This window comes from Pseudonaja textilis, chromosome 1 (assembly GCF_049901715.1).
Source record: "Pseudonaja textilis isolate UNSWEBS1 chromosome 1, rPseTex1.2, whole genome shotgun sequence".
In the NCBI taxonomy this organism is placed as follows: domain Eukaryota; kingdom Metazoa; phylum Chordata; class Lepidosauria; order Squamata; family Elapidae; genus Pseudonaja; species Pseudonaja textilis.
In genome coordinates, this window is record NC_141990.1 from 239,021,916 (window position 1) to 239,027,440 (window position 5,525).

Genomic DNA, 5,525 nt, shown 5'->3' on the forward strand with positions numbered 1-5,525 from the left:
TTATCCAAACCTCACAAGGCAGGAAATGGACTGCTACAAAAAAACCCAAGTTATTTGTTCATTTATGACTTTGTGAAAATCTTTTGGCTCTGTCAGTTGTTTTGAATAGAGAGAGAGGATAAGCTGAGGTTTATCTCTTCTGGGGAATAAATTTCAAAATTCTTCCAGCTTCCTGCTACCATGAAGTTTTATATGGGAATCTGGCATTCAGCATCTAACAGCTGCTTAAGCAGCTCTTACAAAGAATAAATATCAAGAATGGAATTTCTGTTCTTGTTGATGATGTTGACAGTGAACAGAAAGGTTTCAAAATAGTTACTGTTTACTTAGATTTTTACATGTGGATAAGAGAGGATCAAAGAATCCCCAAAAGTAACGTATCTGAATATGAACACTGATACCTGTAAATAGATAAACATTTGAAAAAATAGCCTTCAAAATTGTCTATATATTTTGAGTCAGAGACATTGCAAGAGTTCTCTTTTAACAGTTTTGTGGGCTCAATTATGAGCTCTTTTCTTATGAGATTGTTCTCCTTCCCTCCATCCTTTCTATCTACTACTAGTAGTAATGGCAGCAAATCTGAGTAGTAGACTCATCTTGTTGCATCTTGCATAGTGCCAAAGATAGAAAATTCCTTGATAGTCCAAAGAAATATGGTAAATGGAGAATTTTTCAGAGTAGCTTCTGTTTCAAGCAGGAGAAGAAAAGGGTTGAGTCCTAAATGCCATCCAACACATTAACCACATCACCACACCATAGTATCTGAGAATCTCTGATTTCCTATCTTGTAGGTGGCTTGATGGTATTCAGCCATACTCTTGCAGAGCAGAAGAGAGCTTTCTTCCTTTCTGCAGGAGGCACAACAAATTAAGGTAAATATAACCTAGTTGATGGTTTTTCACATAGTAGAACTAGATTTTCCTGGTAAAGAATGTTCCTACTGTTGACTTGCAAAATATACTAATAATCAAACTGTGACTGGCTCTGCTGTCCTCTAGTCAAGACCATTAGTCAGTTCATTCACATTGCAGATATTATTGAAATACTATTTAAAGGACTAGTGTGTTTTTCCTAGAAAAGATATAATAAAGAGAGAACATGATAGCTTGCTTAAAATATTTGAAGATTGTCATAGAGAAGAGCAGGTGTGTTCCCTGTTACTGTGGAGATTAATCCTGAACCAACAGAGTCAAATGCCAAGGAAGGGGAAATTCATTTAGAAGGACTTACGGAAATCACAAACTTCTTAAAGTAGTACAGCATGCTTGGCAAATGGATGAGCTGCCCTTTGTTTTATGCACAAGTAGGAATAAGAACATCTCCAGGAATAAGAACATCTCCAGAGGATTCATCTTTGGAAAAAGATGGGAGATTCAGTTAGAATGGCAAATTTTTCCTGAAATCTGAGGTATTTCCTACTTCCTTTGGGAGAACCTGGGTGTCAACTCATAAAGCATTCCTATGCCTGTTTTAGAGTTGCCATAAACGGGTGACAGGGTGGGGGGAGGAAGGAAATCTGGAAGAGCAGTGCAGCAGTTTGAAATCAAAAGTATATTCCAACACATGTTAAAAAAAATTGTAACTAAACTACAGAGCTTTTGCCCGTGAATATTTTTAATTGGAGAACATGATTGATAACACCCAGCCTGTGAATGTGCTTAATTGGAGAATCTGATTTATGGGACACCCAGGGGGAGGGGGGAAACAGGATCACAGGTAACTGCAAATTATGGGTGCCAGAGTTGGCTTCATACAGGTAATGACAGTATGTCTCCTCCAATAAATCCTTTAAAGTTTTTGAAGTTTGGCTCGAGACTCATGATTTAATTAGGGCGATCACTGGAATCCTGACACTAGATCTAATTGCTGGGGTCTAGGTGCTTCGGATGCTTTGAATTCTGGATTGGGTACCAGATTTCCAGTTGAGTCAGCCAACCGCGAGTGACAAAAGAATTAGCCTAAGGTTGAATGGCCTATATTCATCCATTAATCGAATTTTTATGAATTTTGATCCCCTTTCCAGTGAGACAAGGATAGAAATAGGGGAAAATGGCTGCCAAAAATGAAAGAAAATAAAACATATGGAAAGTAAAGGAATGCTTACCTTGCAGGTCATTCCCTTCATAGTAATTGTATATAAGGAAAATGTTTAATATGAATATTTCAAGGCCATATGTCATGCTATGGAATTGGTGTGATCCTGAAACTTTAAAAATTTATGTTCTGTGTCAATTTTTGAATCTTGAAAAATGAAGTTTGTCATTAAGTTTGCATTGCATTAACATAGCCTGTTGATATTAAGGTTATCTTGGAGGGTTTGTTGTGATAGTGAGCATCAGCTTTGCATTCTTTTAGTTCACCTTTCACAAGGATCTTTGTCACAATCAGCCCTCAAAATGGCCTCATCAATTAAAATATGAGAAGTTCTTGGTATTCTGTTCCAACTTTGGACTTTAGGCATTGCATCAACCTTCTTATTTCTGTATTATTTTACTAAAGTACAAGTTTGTTGGGAGGCAGCCAGAGTTGGTTAGAAGAGGGGGGCTATATAAATGCTTTAATGCTTTAAATAGATAGATAATAGAAAGATAGATAGATAGATAGATAGATAGATAGATAGATAGATAGATATTGATGAAGCAATACAAAAAATAATATTAATGAAATTGTATCTACAAAGACATTAAGATTGCTTTTTTGTTAGCATTTACTAAGATATGCCTGCAGGGGAAAAACCATACATATTAACTGAAATAGTGTAAACTTCAGTGAACTTTACTCAGCGCATTTGTTTTAAAATATTTAGAAATAAAAATTAAGCCATTTTTCATTTAAAAAAACAAATAAGTTATGTTGAACCTCAGAATTCCAGATGGAAATGTGGATTATAGTATTCTGCAGTATCTCTAATATATTACATAAATACATACAATGTGCAAAAGTACATCATGGCTTTGTGCCAGTTGTTACAATTGGAATGTTATATCCCAAGGGAATGAGTTTATGCATCAATATATAATCTGTCTTCTCTTGGAGGGAAGGTTGTCTAATGTTTTGAAGTGCTGGATCATCAATATGCTTATGATACTGATTTTTTTTTTCATTTTAGTTAAGGGCAATTTCTTCTGATCCTTGATGTCAGGTGTTTCTTATTTGTGTTAGGCGTGCATAAGCACACCAATCGTGCCTACTGTCCCTGTCCTATTGTTTTTTATTTTTCTTATAAGTATCTATCTCATGTATTCAAAACTATATTTATTCTTATACCTGTATCTTGTAAGCAATTGACAAATCAAATAAATACTAAAATACTAAATAAGATCTCTCTTTCCTATAGTTTAATTGTGCATGAAAGAGCGAACCAGTCTTTGTGTTCCTGTGCATGCACCTGCAAATCAGGTAAATAAGGTGAGAGAAATATAAGACGTGGAATTAGTGATAGAGGTTTGAACTCTCCTTTGCCATTGTTAGCACATTTGATACTGAAGCTGAAACTGATGGACTTTGGAGCTAACAGACTAATTAAGCTGGTCCATCGCTGAAGATTTCTGAAATCAACAGGAATCCCAAATACTTGTAAAGTGTTGTCATGATAGTGCTCTAATGGAAATTATAGTCTCATTACAAAATTGTGAAATGGAAATTTGCTGTGGATACAATTTCTATCAAATATCCTCTCAGCTTTTCTAAAGTTTATCCACTTTAGCAGATTCAAAACATTATGGGCAAATACTTCTATGAGACAAGGAGCCCTGGTGGTGCAGTGATTAGAATGCAGTATTGAAGGCACAAACTGTGCCCACAGCCTGGAGTTCAATCCTGATGGGGCTCGAGGTTGACTTAGCCTTTCAAACTTCCAAGGTCAGTAAAATTAGGACCCAGATTGTTGGGGACAATATGTTGACTCTGTAAACCACTTAGGACTGTAAAATACTAGAAGCAGTACTACATGCTATTTCTATAGCTATGTGATTAGTCTAGACATTCTCTGAAAATAAGGGCCCTGCAAACAAGAAAAGATGCTGCTCTGATCTTTGAACTGTGGACCTTAAGCAGTCCATTCCACTTCTGACATACTTCTGTCTGAAAAAGGTAAAGACTGTGAGGGCCTCATCCTCTTACGAGATGGAAAGGTAGAGGATCCTCAGCCAGCCAAAATGAAATTGTACCCCTTGGCACTCTAGGAAGGCTGTGAAAATAAGTAAGAACAGTCTCTCAGAGTCTAGAAGAACCTGGTTATCACCAGCCAATAGCCCCATTTTTTAAAGTCAATATAAATATAAATCTCATAACCCGTCATTTTGTAAATACATATGATAGGGCTGATGTTGGATTATAAACAGACAAAAAGAGGAAACTATTAGATGCTTTGTTATGAGTCTGGCCAACTTAATTCCAAACAATGCTTACCCTTTCATTATGTCCAAAAATTGAAACTATCCAGATTCTGGGAAACAAGCAAAGAATGTGACACAAAGATTTCATTGATGGAATGGCAAATACACGGAGTTCTAAAATAGGGCTGAAATAATATTACTGCTCCCTCTGATACTACTAATACAACACATCTCTCTTTGTTTTTTTGGCAGCTGGGGTTGGTCAAATGGGTTATGTAGATATAGTATACATTTGAATTTAAGTAAGGAGAAATAACTGCTTTAAACAGCATAATCCTAATGATGAAACACATGGCTTAAAGCAATTAATTCCAATGAATGACTCTACTGGCTAAAATATAGCATTTACAACATACTGTTATAGATTTGCAGTGAATTTTTGTGGCAATGAATCATTTGTTAGATAAAATCTTTCAGAAGATCAGATTAGAAATAAGTGAAAAGAGAGGCTCTATTACTAGAAACACTTAGAATCATAGAGTCACAGTCTTCTAATCCTATGTCCTGCCTAGAGCAGGAATCCTGAGATTGTCCCTGACAAATAGCTGTCCAATCTTTTCTTGAAAACCCCCAGTGACGGAGTGCCCATTCTTATATATAGTATTTATTTATTTATATTTTCATGGTTGACCATCTTGCCACAGAAACTCTAAGCAGGTAGCAACAGATAAAGCAGGCCTAATAACTTGGAGATGCCCCATGGTCTCCACCTAAACACAGCCCCTTGCTCAGGAGCTTATCCAAAGTCTTTAGCTTTATGAGACGCCAGCAGATTTGGGGCCAACCTAACCTTATGGAGTGTGTCATTCAAAAGGGCAGGCACTAAGACAAAAAAAGGTCCACTTTCTGAGTCTGCAAGATGACATACCTAGATTGATGAGACCTGTAGCCTGTGTCTCCTTCCAGATCTGATGGGGTTGGTAGAAACAATTGAATAAAAAGAGAGTCTATCCCTCAAATTAACTTGTTCTATGCTCAGATGATGAGGCCCATACAGTCTTACAAATGTGCAGATTTATTATCTTCTTCCTGTTCTGATGCAAGACGGCAGTCTGAGAAGGGCCTGAATTCTACAATCGCTGGTTTACTGCATTCCAAGCCACAGCTCCAAAGAGAGGGAATTGC